This window comes from Osmerus eperlanus, chromosome 12, assembly GCF_963692335.1.
Source record: "Osmerus eperlanus chromosome 12, fOsmEpe2.1, whole genome shotgun sequence".
NCBI lineage: Eukaryota > Metazoa > Chordata > Actinopteri > Osmeriformes > Osmeridae > Osmerus > Osmerus eperlanus.
The window spans coordinates 8,547,676-8,563,549 of NC_085029.1; the positions used below are offsets into that span (position 1 = coordinate 8,547,676).

At 45.1% G+C, this 15,874-nt stretch overlaps 1 long non-coding RNA gene across 1 annotated transcript; it reads right to left on the reverse strand.

Annotated features, from left to right (window-relative positions):
• Positions 1-11,485: 11,485 nt before the first annotated feature.
• LOC134031849 (uncharacterized) lies at positions 11,486-13,794 on the reverse strand. Its single transcript, XR_009931957.1, has 3 exons — positions 13,657-13,794; positions 12,442-12,694; positions 11,486-12,055 (listed from the first exon to the last, which is right to left on the reverse strand). It is a non-coding gene; the product is annotated as an uncharacterized LOC134031849 (long non-coding RNA).
• Positions 13,795-15,874: the final 2,080 nt, after the last annotated feature.

Genomic DNA, 15,874 nt, shown 5'->3' on the forward strand with positions numbered 1-15,874 from the left:
GTCCGACATATCGAATGCAGAAATGATTGTCAGCCACGCCACTCTTTTTATGCAGTAATCACACATGGTTATTTCCCCCAACCCCCCCTACCCCTCCCCCCCTCTGAGGGAGTCATGAATTGTGTTCAATCCTTTTCAACTTTGTTCAGCTTTGGAGACGGCCTGACTTACATCATGACTTCAAAGACTCAGGTGTGAACCCTGTTAATGCAGCACCTCAGAGAAGATCGACCACAGGAATGCAATTACAATTTTTTTTTCAAACAGCCTTTAACGTTCACATTTGCACATAATTATTTTGTATCTTTGTAAAAGACGTGGGGGGGGGTCATGTGTGCGGTTGGGGTTGGGGCTGCCTCGTCATGGTTACGTCCATGTTAGCTCCCTTGTGCTCTGAGAAGAGATTAACTTTGAACACACTAGTTGAAGAACATTCTGGTCTCCCAGCAAAGACAGGGGATCAAAGTACGTTCAAACCAGGTCATGGCTAAATGTTGAATTATTCCTCAGTATATTCTGGTTTTAGAAAAAGAAATATTAAAAGTTTTGTGCGTTTAAATACACAGCACCGTCGCTATTATGTTCCTAAGTCAAAGTAGTTTAGTAACTCTTTACCTTAAGCAAAGTTAATTATGTATTTCCTGCTTTTGGTACAGTACAAGGTAACAAAATAACATTTTATAATTTAGCAATGCCTTCATAACTTCATAATCCCCTTGAAATTGACATTGATATACAAGCTTGAAATGTTCTGTGTTGGTTCTGGCGCTTCCGGAGGACATTTTCAGCCATGTAACAGGGAGGTTACATATTCTGATGACAGCAATCCAAAGATGCGACCAGTGTCCAGAATGCTGACATTCTGTCCAGATATAATATCAAATGAATGGCTAGTGTCCAGGAGGATCACATTATGTCCAGATATAATATCAAATGAATGGCCAGTGTCCAGAAGGCTGACATTTTTTCCAGATATAATATCAAATGAATGGCTAGTGTCCAGAAGGCTGACATGTTGTCCAGATACACAACTCTGGACTATCTAGCTGGAGTCTGGATTCACAAGAATGAATGCATTACTTTTTTGACTAAAATCTGGATAAACTTAAAATTAATGTTTATTCATTAGTAACTCTCTCTCTCTGTCTCTTTATCTCTATCTCTCTGTCTCTTAGATATCTGCCCTTGAAGGAAAACAACGTTTTTTTTTCAAACCTCCAAAACTTTACCCAATGACAACTGAGAACAAAACAAATATACTCTTGCCTGAATAATTGGGTGAATGGATGTTCTGTTGGGTAAATAAACAAGAACCTTATCGGTGGGCCAACACAGTCGCAGATGCCGCATTTGTGATGTTTACTATTCTGGAGGCAATGTTCTTATACATAATCTGATTTTACATGAGGCAGAAACTATCTTCAAGGGGTTTGGGTTTAAAGCACACAAACACCTACACATATTCACACACACACACACACACACACACACACCACACGCAACGCAAGCAGGCAAACTGATGCGGATCACATCTCAGACTTCTGGAGCAGCAGCCAGCCAGCCATTTAGCCAGCCAGCCAGAATACCAGGCAGCCAGTCAGCCAGCAAACATGCATACCAGCCTTAGCATAAAAACTACAAGGGATCTTGTAGGAATAGAGGTCATGCAACCAGAGAGGCTGTACCATGCAAATAGATTTTTGATTCACACAAGATGGAAGCATGCTTTTGATCTGCCGTCTCTCCAACACACACACAAACACACACACACACACGCACACATGCACGCACACACGACAGGCTTCTTCCCCGTAACGACTGACAATTGAAGAATGGCTGATGCTGCGTGGGTTTACAGAAGGCCGGTTCTGCATCGTCTACAGACGGTAGTGAGCTGAACCCGCCCATGCGTTCCCGCTTTGATGTCATTGTGTGATGAAGGAAGCACTGCGAGTGGAAGAGTGCTGCCAGTCGGATCACAGAGGAGAAGGTTGTCTGCTCTTGCCCTTATGCACGTGACAACTGAGCCGCCATCAGAATACTCTGGTCTGTCTGCTAGTTATTCTTTCTGTGTCAGCGGACGGCAATCTCCACCGCTCGTCCTCTTCATTTCACACCTGTTTACACTGTCTGGAATTGGTTGGATTTGACTATGGTTGGAAAATTGACTGGAAATGAAGGTTTAGTTTGAGCTATTCCACCGTGGGCTTGTGCGTGTTCAAGGTGATGTTAATATCTATGAAATGTGATTCCCAGTCAGAGTCGGTGTGATGTACTTTGGGCGTGTGTAGCCTACTTCTGAAAGGTGCGACACGCGCTCCGCCTTTCACCGTTATTTCAGCCAGTCACTCTGCTCCTCTTGCCGTCTCTGTCTCTTTACTTTCTGTCAACCGCTTTCATCGTCCCCCCCCCAAAAAAACACACTCATCTAGACACACATTTGCCCAACTGCAAGTTGTCAGTAAGAATGTGTTTTTGTCTCTGCGTCTTTCTCTTTTGGTTTAATTGCCACCTTAATCCTGCAAGGTAAATCAAAAAGTTCTGTATCTCCTTAATTAAGCGGCTGTATTTGGTATTTTCTTATCATTGCAAAGCAAACAGAATGGAGGGCACAAAGGCAGTGGGGCTGTGGAATACCAATTATGCTTCTAATGCGCCAGGGACATTCTCCTAGCTTGCATGTTGCGTGTTGTACTGTAGCCTATTCCGTACAGTAAGCCCTGTGTCGCTGAATCCAATATCAGCTGAACACACAGAACAACAGGGACAACATACATTAGTGTCATGTGTGGTATGTTCACCCTCCTGTTCGCTTCATGAATGGAAAAATGTACAGCTGATTATAAATCTAAAAGTAAATCTGAAAGTCCTGCAACCTAATGAAGATCAGAATAACCAAACTACACTTTCAGAGAGAAAACTTAGAAATCGGTCAAATTCGACAGAACAAAACCGAAGGTTATGAAAAGGAACAAAAGCTAAAAAAAAAGTGTCAACATGGAAATCATTCGACGAGTGAGATGGTTTGTAACTTCAGGAGATAGTGTCAGACACTTGATGTGTATTGTTTGTACCCCCTGAAGGCTCTCTCGGACTGTTATTTTCAGAAGCAGTCAGTTTTCAGTGGAGAGACATGCTCCTGTCTTCTAGACTTAGCCCAGGTGAGTCATCTTCTCTTTTAGATGCCCTTTTATATCGCCATAACAGCTACGAATTACTCTGACAAAGTAAGTGCTGCGAAGCTGTCAGACACAAGACTAGTTGTGTTCCAGCTCCTCTGCGATTTTAAGAGCAGAAAGTTAAAGGCAGGACCCTAACCCAGTCCCTTTAGGTTGCAGAGGTAAAGCCGGGCCTTGGAGTTCGTCTCAGCTGTGAACGGTCAGAGCATGCAGACCATTAATCCTGGGGAAAGGCGCTGCGAAGCTTATGACCTGTCGCGCGCGTTTCTGCCGTCTTGCGTTGCTAACCCCGGCTCATGTTGATCAGGCCACCGAGTGAAAGGCGAGGATTATGTCGGCTTTGTTTGTAGAAAAGGAAAACAGGATGCGGGAAGGGGAGGGGTTCAGGCCAGCCAAGGACTTCTGCCTCCAGCCTTGTCCTCCGAAACGCTCTGGATAAGAGCGTCTGCTAAATGACTAAATGAAACAACCGACAGTTATCTAGCTCCCAAGCTTCCCTATTGTCCGACAGATAACTGTCTCTCTACACAGGTCAAAAGCATGTCACATTCAGCTTCTTCTTCTTGTTCTTCTTCTCGGTGTACAGCCATTACATAGCGTTCAAGCATGTATTCAAATAGCTTTGACTAATTGAATGAATATCACACGATATGGTATCCCTCCAGCCATCAAAATCTGGGCAAGTGTCCCTGCCCGTGTTCCTTGAGGTGTTTGTTTTCGGCAAGGCGTGCTCCCTGGTCTCTCTTTTACCTTGAGACTGTAACCAGGCCTGACATGAGGTGTGAGTCCCAAATCCAATACTCCCCTCTTCCTCCATCCCCCCACCCCCCCTCCCCCACCCCTTCATCAATCTCAGTCTGGAGACACCCCCATACAGATGATTGACGACACTCAAACACCGCCTGGAAGAAGCCCCAGTGGACGGACGAAGATCACAAATGTCATATCCCTCCCTCCCTCCCTCTCTCAGCGTCTCTCACACACGCACACACGAACACACACTAAACATGGCGACGTTCTCTTGTTCCCTTCCTCGCCATCTCGCCCATCTCGCCCATCTCGCCCTCCCCCCCCCCCATTCAGTCTCAATGGAGACAAGCGGACTGGAATACGGGGAAGACACGTCCGATTCTGAGGGAAGAAAAACGACCGAAGCGAAGGGTGGCAGCCGAGGCCGGAGCGGAGGAGCCGTACGGAGCTCGTGTGTGGGGCTCCCTGGACGAAGAGCCCGCCATCCCAGCACAAAGCCTAGAAGCGCAGCCTCTGGATGGAGAGCCGCACAACCTTTTGTGCTGCCTAGACGCCGTGGCCTTTGATTTCTTCTCCTGCTCCGGGAATAATTATAAAAATAGCCTTTTCATGTCACAGTCCGCCTCATCCCTGCCCACAACCTCTCCCCCTTCACCCCAAGCCCGTATTATTAAATAATACGGGCTCAGTACCACTGAATTGGTATTTCTGGGTAGTGGGAAGGCCAGTGCTGTTATTGTATCTGAAAATAGATATTAAAGCCGTCTTGTAGCGATAGGTGAACTTCTTCCTACCTCTATGACAGGCATCCAGTAATGAGGGCAACTGTTGTAGTATGTGTCTATATGTGTGTGTGTGTGTTACTAAGATGCAGCATTGTCAAGAGAGCGAGACGTACAGATCTTCATCAAGATTCAAGGCCATTTTAGTCATCAACTTTGTGATTTAATGCCGTGAAAAAATGTCTAAAACATTATCGTGCTGCTGGCAGCCCCCCATTTCCAGGAGCCATGAAAGCCCTTGACTCCACCATGATGTCCCTCTGTCATGTCATTCATTAGCGTAACGACCCATCGATTTAGCATTTACCTAACAATGGAGAAGCACCCATATTGTAGATGGCAGCGAGCCAAGTCAATCACACAGAAAGGCGCCCCGTGCATCTTCGAACAGGGAGGTGATTAAAGCGACTCGGAGCTGATGAACGCGTCCACTTTCGCAGGGAAGCAGGCTGGAACCTGCACAAACACACCTGAACCAGGGGTTTTCTCTCTTCCTCGCCAGCCTTTCCCTTTCCAGTGCGAATTGACAGCAGGCTCCCATGTGTGGATGTGGGTTTCCGTGTGTACGCGCACACGCTGGGCTGTGATAGGGTTTGGCTCGTCGCTCCTGGTTTGAGGTGAGCTGGCTGTGTGGAGGGAGGAGGGGTGGTGGGGGGAGAGCAACAGATGGAGTTGGCAGTGCTAGTGAGGATGTGAGCGTGTTCCCAAGGATTCGCTATCCAACAGAAACAGCTTGAAGTCTCGCTAGGTCTGAAAGTGAGTTTGCAAGCCCAGGCACTAGACTTACGGTGTGTTCACACTGCAGCGTTTTTGAACGCTCTGCACCGCTTGCCTTCCCACAGTACACCACACTCGGGGGCGTGTTAGAAACGTTAATACAGAGTTGTAGTTCTCTAAGGTCACTGTTGTAGTCATGACCAAGCGGGCAGACTTGGGTTCATGTACTCACAATATCGATCAAAATACCACTTTTACACAACATTTGTGTAAAAATACAGAATTACTAGTGCAAGATTACAGTAGAATACATGTTACGCCACCGGTCACTCAACCAGTCGTTTGTAGGCTGGGCTAGCAAGCTAGCGGCACAGAACAGTCGCGTAATGTGACAAGACTGAATTTAAAAGTATAAAAACACACTAGGGACACTGACAACGTCGGCTTGTCACATTATGTAACTTTGTTCTGAACAGAACTGGGTGTGCAGACACATACGATAAGTTTCTCCTCCATCTTGAAATTGTAAAACCTAGATGTTTACCCTGACCAACAGTTGCTACGTTACACGAAACAAGAAACCAATCCGATTGGCCAACACTAGCGTTTTCACGCTCCTCATTTACATAAAGTTGAGAAAATCTAACTTGCAATGCTCCGCTCCGCTCGCCTTCCCACAATGCCCTACGCGAGCGTCAACGCCCGGTTTCATTGAAAATGAATTGGAAGCCGACGCACCATGCCGCCCGCTCCGCTGTAGTGGACACGCACCGTTAGCCTCAGCCTAGGCCCAGCCCCAGCCTCAGCCCAGCCCCAGCCGTGGCCCAGCCTAGCCTCAAACCCAGCTCCAGCCCCAGCCGTGGCCCAGCCCCATCTTCAGAAAAATCTGATACTCTCTTCAACTGACAGTTGGGGTTCTGCTGACAAGCGAGTCTTGGGCCATTAGTTTCTATTAGGGATGCACCGATTCGGTTTCGGATTCGGACGAATATTGGGCTTTTTGACGGGGTTCGGTTTCGGCCGAACCTTAGAGTTTTTTTCCCACCAAACCCTACGCTTGCACTACGCGCGCTACGCTGGTAAATATAATGACGCCGCCGTTGATTATGGGAAGGTGTTTACGTATAGGTGGACCATTCAATGCAGTAGGCTGAGAGAAAGAGAAAATGGAACTTGTGAGCAGAAAAAGTGTTGTTTGGCAGTACTTTCAGTTAAAAGAAGACGATTCAAGTCGAGCTACATGTTCAATTTGCAATGCCGATTTGTCTCGTGGTGGCAAGGACCCTAAACAATACACAACATCTGAAACATCCGAAAGAAATTCATGAAATCTAAAAGGCTAATATTTTGGATATTGATTGGATCTTGAAATAGGGTAAACATAGGGTAATTGGTATGGTATGGTAATTGTCAAAATAGTTTTTCCCACTTGTCTTCCTGGCATAATGTTGCCTATTCTTTTTTTTTTTACAGTAAAAAATAAATAAATAAATAATACACTGCTGTGGACGTTGTCTAATTCATTAATTGTGTTTACTGTGTTAATGGACTGAGGATGGGATCAGGATTCGTTATTTGGTATCGGATTCTATCTTAACCAGTGGATTCGGTATTCGGGCCGAACCCCAAAAATCTGGAATTCGGTGCATCCCCAGTTTCTATACGTGCAGATTATGTGTGTGTGTGTGCATTTGACCTTCCAAGACTGTTTAACCAACCTCCTTACATCTGCAGAGGGATTGAGGGTGAGTAAATGTGAAGTGTATTTCAAGTCATTTTGTGATTCACAGACCACCACAAATGCTCCTTTCCTTACAGGAAGGGTAACCTTGACGAATACTTCAGATTTCATTAATGCTCCACAGGATCACGCCACAGACAATACCAGGTCCTCTCGGCCCCATTGAACCTCTGGGCTTCCGGAGAAACATCAGTATTCCACCTGAGCATCGCGAGCTCGCACTTATCCACGTGCCAAAGTCCACCTCCGTGTTCCTGGGAACAGATTGGGGCCCGAAGCATGTGTTTCAAACCACCAGAGAACCTTTTTACATACCTTCCAACCTGCCTGTTTGAGGTAAGGTGCGTACGAGCACACGCTCACCAGCTTGATGATGCGTCTGCAGCACTGATACACGATGTCTGCCTCTCCATTCATCTCCTGCCGTGCTCTCCGCTCTAACATATTGGCATTTCTGAGGTGCTTGGCGGTAATTGTCAGCCGCGTGGCTTCTCCTCGTTTGTTTCGCTGACATTTTTGCTTTCGGTTGATTGTGTATTTAACGGGGGAAGAAAGCAAAATTAATTGGAGAGAGGCCTAATCTGTCTGCTTTGAAATGTCACCCCTGTATTGCGATGCCTGAGCTGACACTGTGCCACAGGACTGTCGGAGGGAAAAGAGAGAGAGGGAATGAGAACAAGAGAGAGAAAGGAGGAGAGGAAGACGCCAGAAGAGGAGAGAGAGAGAGAGAGAGGAGGAGGGAGAGAGAGAGAGAGAGAGGGAGAGGGAGAGAGAGAGAGAGAGAGAGAGAGAGAGATGAGAGAGAGAGGAGAGAGAGAGAGAGAGAGAGAGAGAGAGAGAGAGAGAGAGAGGGAGAGAGAGGGAGGAGAGAGGAGAGAGAGGAGAGAGAGAGAGAGAGAGAGAGAGAGAGAGAGAGCGAGAGAGAGAGAGAGAGAGAGAGCGAGAGATCAAGAAAAAGAACAAATAGTGAAACAAAGATGTGTGTGAAAAGTCAGAGAGAGAGAGAGAGAGAGAGAGAGAGAGAGAGAGAGTGGGACAAACACCCCATAGAAAGCCTGCACGCAGAATTCTGTAAAAACATATTAAGAGTTCAACGCAAAACCCCAAACAATGCCTGCAGAGCTGAATTAGGAGTGTATCCTTTAATCATCAAAATACAAAAAAGAGCAACTAAATTCTACCTACACCTTAGCCAAAGTGATGAAATACCTTCCACCACAAAGCCCTTCTATGCCAAAAGATGAAGCCAGATAAGAGTCCTCTCATCCAGCTAGTCCAGAGGCTCTGCTCACCAAACCCCACAGAGCCTCAAGACAGCAGCCACCTTATTAATCCAAAACAAATAGCAAAACAGCAAAAAGAAAAGTACATTGTTTATTGAAAGAAGTTACACTAAAGCAAAATAAATTAGAATGCTATTTGAATCTAAAAAGACAGTACACAATGGCAGAATACCTGATCACTGTGTCTGAACCAAAAATAAGGAAGACATTAACTAAATACAGACTCAGTGAGCACAGCCTGGCCATAGAGACAGGCCGTCACAGGCAGACATGGCTGCCCAGAGAAGAGAGGCTGTGCTCTGTCTGCCCCACAGGGAGAAGTGGAGACAGAGCTCCACTTCCTAACAGAATGTGACCACTATACAGACATTCGAACCAAATACTTCCCCAAAATTACCAGCATATACAAGGAATTTGAAAATGTAACAAATAGAGAGAGACTGGTTTATTTATTGGGAGAAAAACCTAACTGCTGTATTTTAGCAGCAAAGTATGTATCAGCCTGTCATGGCCTTAGAGAAAGCCGCAATGAGGACAATTTATAATATGGCAAACATAACATGTTTTAATTTTTGTTTTAATATTTTGTTTACATTTTACTGTAATTTTCAGAATTTCAAATTTAGTATTAGATTTTTACTATTATTATTATCATTATATAACCTGTATGTGCGTATGTATGTATATGTATGGGTATATGTGTGTATATATACGTGTGTGTGTGTATACATGTGTGTATGCGTACACATATATATATGTATATATACATATGTGTGTGTGTATCTATTTACTTATTTATTTATACCGATTATTTGGCAACATTAATAATATACCAACTTGAATAATAATAACATGGATACAAGTTGTACACCTGTGTGGTGTAGATACACTGTATATGTTAAACTGCCGTGTGTGTCTCTGTATGTGAGTGTGTGAAATATAAGTATATATAAGGCCATGATTTACATTGATTAATATTTCTGTAATTCTACCGTTGCTTTGGCAATATGAACAATTGTTGTTTTCATGCCAATAAGCCCTTTGAACTGAACTGAACTGAGAGAGAGAGCACAAAGAGTCGCACCGTCAAGACAAAATGGGATATTTCTAGAATCCACCGGAGTGCAATCCCCCCCCCCTCCCTCCATGTCACACGGATTCCTCCAAGTGCTCCGAGACACGTGTGAACTTTCAGTTTGTGATAACTTTGGTTATCTAACCTCAACATTAGCACACTAATGCAGGCAAATTACAAAAAACATTAACATTGTGAACGCTCCCACTGGGCACGGGGTGGGGTGGATTTCAATGTAGGGCTCTTTGAAGCTTTGCACCACAGTGACAGAGAAAAAGGGGTGACGTGAACATCACATTCCCGCTCGTCTCGAACGCGTCTAGAATACTGTGTGTGTGTGTGTGTGTGTGAGAGAGAGAGAGAGAGAGAGAGAGAGAGAGTGAGAGAGTGAGAGAGAGAGAGAGAGAGAGAGAGAGAGAGGGAGAGAGAGAGAGAGAGAGAGAGAGAGAGGGGGAGAGAGAGAGAGAGAGAGAGAGAGAGAGGGGGAGAGAGAAGAGAGAGAGAGAGAGAGAGAGAGAGAGAGAGAGAGAGAGAGAGAGAGAGAGAGGGAGAGAGAGGGAGAGAGAGGGGAGAGAGAGAGAGAGAGAGAGAGAGAGAGAAGAGAGAGAGAGAGAGAGAGAGAGAGAGAGAGAGAGGGAGAGAGAGGGAGAGAGAGGGAGAGAGAGAGAGAGAGAGAGAGAGAGAGAGAGAGAGAGAGAGAGAGAGAGAGAGAGAGAGAGAGAGAGAGAGAAAGTTGGAAGAGCACAGGATGATCAAAGAGTGATTATCCCCTGGTCTGGAGTAAGAGGCGGGGCTGCGCCCGTGAGGGTTCTTCAAAGTCCCGCCCCTGGGAGCCCTCTCACACCCCAGCCTCTCCACCCCCGGGAGGAGGCAGGCAGGCTGGGCTACAGCGGGCTGAGCCTCCCTGTAATCTAACCGACGGAGGAGGAAGAAGAAGAGGACTTTTCCTAGTTCTCTCTTCTGCTGTGGCTTCCTCTCTCATCTGCGTTTTCTCACAGCTCTGTCTGCCTCGCCTCCTTCCTCAGCTGGGGTGAGGGATGGATGGGATAAGGCTGTGTGTGTGTGTGTGTGTGGGGGGGGGGGGAAGTAGGGGGTGATGGATACTGTCGGGCTGCCTCCACCCTCCTCAATTCACACACTTGCATTTTGACAATGGATTTATTCCTATTGTATTTATTACAGTAAACCATTTGTCAATTTTGAGCAATTCAATACCACAGTTACATACACAGAAGTAGCATGACAATTGCAGTGCCTGATGTCCCTCTAATCACGCCACACACGTAAATAAGTAGAGTTGGTCATCTTGAACCCAATAATGGTTGTAAACAGAGGTTTGTTAGTTGAAATAGTGTGGTGTCATAATGTCTGAACGACTGTGGACATAATGGTCTGTTCAGGTGGAATTAGAACATTCTTGAGTATTGGTCACAGAGATCGAGATGTTTGATACAGAGTTGACGACTGGATAACCTAGCCATCTACCTGCCCTATTTCCTCTAACTGTCTTTCCTCTTTCTTTCCTTCTTTCTTTCTTTCTTTCTGTCTTTTATTCTTCCTTTCTTTCTTTCTTTGAAATCAAATAAATAAAAGGAAAATGAATAATTGAAATACTGTCTAAGCGGCCAGGCCATAAATAACTTCCTTTCAGAGACCCAGAGGCCATTGTGCCGCCTCGGCAGCACTCCTCCCACAATGCCTTGTCCTCTGACCCCCTGCCCACGCCTGGTCCCGCCGGTCGACAGGTGGTCCAAACGCTGGTGGGAGCGGTGCTCCTGAGTGCACTCTCGTGTCAAACTCATTTTCGACACAAGGAGAGGCCTCAGGGAGCAGCAGCAGCAGTGATCTGTTCTTCTCAAAAAACACTTTGAGCTTTTCTAAATTCAGTAGTAACATCAATTTGAGATGGAATACGAATAAGGTCTCGATGCTAGTTTTATACTTATGCTACTATCGAATCAAAGCAAATCAAACTTTATTTACATAGTGCATTTCATACCAGGAAGCAACACAATGCATCACAAGGGGGGAAAGGGGGAATACAAACATTGATGTTTGACACTAATTTTCCAGAGGGAAGCAAAAAATACATTCAAATACATAAACACACAAAAGACCTGTTTAAAGAAAATGGGATTATGGTGCATTGATTGTCATTCCCGATCCAAATATTTTTTGTATCCTATTGCATAATGATTTTGTTGTATGTAGATTTGTGTATGTAGATTTCATGGAGCACCATCCTGACCTGCCAAAGGTACAAACCCAGGTATCAACCACCATCGGAAGCTAGCAATGGAGCGTTGTGACCTGAAAATGTACCCAATGATAAATGTGTTTCCTAAAACTAGCTTTGGTGTGATATAACTTCTGATTAAGGGCTTATTATTTACATCAATCCGCAGATAACCTTGAAATGAGAACAAGCATGTCAAAATGCATTAGAGCGTTTAAGTGTTCTGCCAGGTGGAGTGGGAGAATATGCTCGTCCTTTGTAAAAATTGGGTCCTTTTATCCAAGGTGGGATTCTGCATGAAAAGAAAAGAAAAAAAACCTTTAACTTTCAGCAAGCTAGCATGAATATAAAAAAATGGAACCCTAATCTTTTAGATGCTTCCCACAGCAGCATGGGCACCCAGATTGGAAAGCACATTTCACAAAAGCATTAAGTAATAACTATTTCAAGAAGTGGCCAATCATTTCAAGCAGGTGACACACACAGTCAAAACCCCTTTTCCACCGTGAGTCTTAACACATTCCATGTCATTACACTCATTCTATCCGCTCAAGAACACCATTGTTTTCCTGTTACGATGACACACATGCCACGGAAACCGACACGGAAAAATAGCTAGGCAAACATATTCGTGTCGTCTTTCGCGGTGACGCCTTGTCTTGTTTATGTCATACTTACATGTCCACATGCCGATACACATACCACACATGGCAATGACGCTGGAGATGTTCAGGGCCCTGCCACACTCATTACTCATCAAACACTTCCTGGTTCCCATGCAACACCTCGCACAGCCGCTCTGTTCGCCGTCCGACTTTTGACCGGCTGTTTTGTCCGGCTGCGTCTGCCGCGTGTCCGGATGCTTCTCGTCCCAGTCATCGGCGGTACCCTTTCCCATGATGCACTGCCTCAGGCCTTCGGGAAAGGAAGCCTGCTCATGAGGGAGAGGACCGTGAATCAGATTGGTTTGACTTCCGAGATTTTCACGGGACAAGATGAGATGGAGGTGGTTGAGATGACAGCTCGTACCAGGGACACATTCATAACCCTGGTAACTGTTGGGTGAACAGACCCGACACTGCGGGACACCACGGAGATGTCAACGCGACCCTCGTGTTGACCACATGATGGAAGCAGATCCGATCATGTGTCTGTCCTGTGTGACTGGTTTTGCTCACTGAATTTGCTTCATCACCAAGGTCATTTAGTTGGGGTTTAATTGATACATATCTGGTAACTAACTTTCCTGATATTGTGCCACTCAGACTGTCAGGTCCATCTGTTGGGAAGGAGAAGACGAGTACTGTTTGGTTTTATGACAATGTTCTTTTTACCCAAGGGATGGCGTAAAAAAAAGACTTACTGAAAATAATGAATCGTTTTTTAAATTCTTGGGTGAGATTCTTGATAATTGATCAGACCACTGGTTCTAGCACGTCGCTCGATGCTCAAACTTTGAACATTTCCGACTAAGTACTTCTGTCAGCACCTTATCTAGTAAAATCACATTCATTTGACAGGTTAACAATAATTCTGGTTGTGATTAATATTTTCTATAGCCAACGTTAGGGCCTTTGTTTTAACTGTCGGGTGTGACTGCTCCCAAATGGCATTATCAGACATTAAGTGATAACCCTGATGCTGAAATAACATCTTATCTGGCCCATTTACAGGGCCTGCATTTATTATCAATGACAGCAAATTAGATCGCTGGCATCTGGCGAGTAACGCTGGCATTTTGAGTGCACCTTTCCATCTCATTCCCCTTTCAGAAGCCCATTGGTTTTCAATCATAAGTAATGAAATTCCATTACAGTCTTAAATCATAGTGAATGAGATGCGGAAAAGAGAGAGGGAAGCATTATGAATGGATAATAGGAATAACATTCTTACCTCAAGTCGGTTTGGTTGTGTCCTTACTCTTGGTGTCCTTATTCTGTCTTAGTAGAGCACCTCTTACATGGGAGACTGGAGAGAAATGAAGTCAGTCAGAAATTCGACGCCAAGTGGGGGTTGCAACTTAGCTGGGAAGGTGTGTGACCTGGTTAATCTGGTTTGATGGCATCGGTGGACTGGATTGTGACGCCGTTTAATGTAAGATGAGGCCTTGGGCCATGCTACCTTGTGTTTATATGGAGGGTACAGGTCATTTCACATATTCCAATGCTTACTGTACACAACATAATTGCTTCATTTCACAATCACGTAGCCATTATTCTATGATTGGAAATGTCTGAGATGAAAATGGCTGTGTAATTGCTTTGTCTTCTCCACACACAGGCTGAATGTACAAAATGTCTCACTATAAATGTTTTCAAATGCACATTTCATCTGTTTCAAGTCTGGAAAATGTAGTCGGGTGCAATTGCGCAATTATACAAAGTTTAAGTTTAAGTTTTATACAGAGTTAAAATAGGGCGTCGCATTTCATTTCAGTTTCAGAGGAACGCTGATAAAGGGATAAACGTGAAACAAAGCGTACAAAGCCACTTCCTGTACCCCACCTTGGATGTTAACGCCACACCTCAGTTAAGCTAATTCTGGCAGACAAACCAGTTCCTAAACGGGCCGAGCCCATTCAAAAGCCACAACAGCTGCCAGCCGTTTACAGCAATCACAGCGACATTCAAGAACACATAGAAGCGGTGACCGCTTTCATCAGAAAGGGCACTGATGATGTGACGGACAGTCTTCAAGACCATCGCCCCGTTGCCCTGACACCCATTCATCAGTAGGTGCTTCGAGAGGCTAGTCATGCATCTGTGAATGAAGGGGGGGGGTATTATGGATGAACTCCCTTGGACCACCAACACCACGTCAGTATTCAAGAGAGCCTGTACTTCCTGTGCCAGCCGAAGAGAGCGAGTCTCCCCACACCCATCCTCACTAGGTTTTCCAGGTTCCGCAGGTTCCGCAGGTTCCGCTAGGGCACCAGGTTTCTCAGAGGAACCACTGGGACCACGCTGACCAGCCGCATCCGTGTCTGATCTTGGAATGGTAACGACGCACAGAGGCAAAAATGCCCTTCAGTGGACAGTGAGCACAGCTGGAAAGCTAAGTGTTGCACTCCTCCCTTCTATCCTTTACAGCTTCACGGTGCCACAGCGCAGCCTCCAGCGTCGTGAACCTTCCGCCCCTCCCACGGCCTCTTCCAGCTCCTGCCGTCGGGCAGACGGTTGCAGTGTGGGCCCACACTGCTGGACTGATTAAAGGCTTCTTCCCCCACACTGTGAGGACTCTGAACACCCAGTGAGTGACCCAAGATCTGCCACGCGCGTCCTCTATGTAGACACCAGGAGCCTTCCTCCCACCTCTTATGATTTAGTTCGCTTTCAAATGGTATTGACTTTTCGGTTTGACTATGTAGCACCATGGGCCTGTGAGGCATGACATGTCATTATACTGTCTGTACTGTACTGCTTATGGTGAAATGAGCAAATAAAACTTGAACCTGAACTCAAGCCAGTGCAAACTTTGTTAAAGTTATCAAAACAAAACGAGGGCAGACTATTATATGCACTGTATTGTTCACAAGCCCACATCATTTTAGGAGCTCAAAGTTAATGCAAAAGAAAATAGAGGTGCAAAGTAGTGGGGTAGTCCTTCTAAACCCGTCTCTATAATTCAATGAAAAGAAGACGGTTGAAAAAGGATCATGCCATGTGGCTTGAAAATATAAACATTTCCTTGACCAAAATTCAGCAGAACTGTGCACTTCTGATCCTTGATCTTGTGCTGTACTTTCTAACTGTATTTGCAAGAAGCTTTGGATAAAAGTGTTTGCTAAATGTATAAAAGGTAAATGTCAAGCCAAATCTTCAAGTAACAAAAAGAATGATTTAACAATTTACATTTTTCAATTTAACAGTGACTAAGAACTCCCTTATCATTATTGGGAGATAAAGGTATTTCGTTTGTCATAAGCCTACAAGGTGATAAGCCATTAAATCCTGAATTGAAAAGGCGTTGAGAGAATGAAACCAATTTGTAGCCATTAAAATGTGACAGAATGCTACTGTATCTGAAGGTCCTCTCTCAACAAAGTGTTGATATGAACTCACATGCTTTTTGCCAGACACTTTTTCAGCCAAGACATCATTTGTCTACCAGT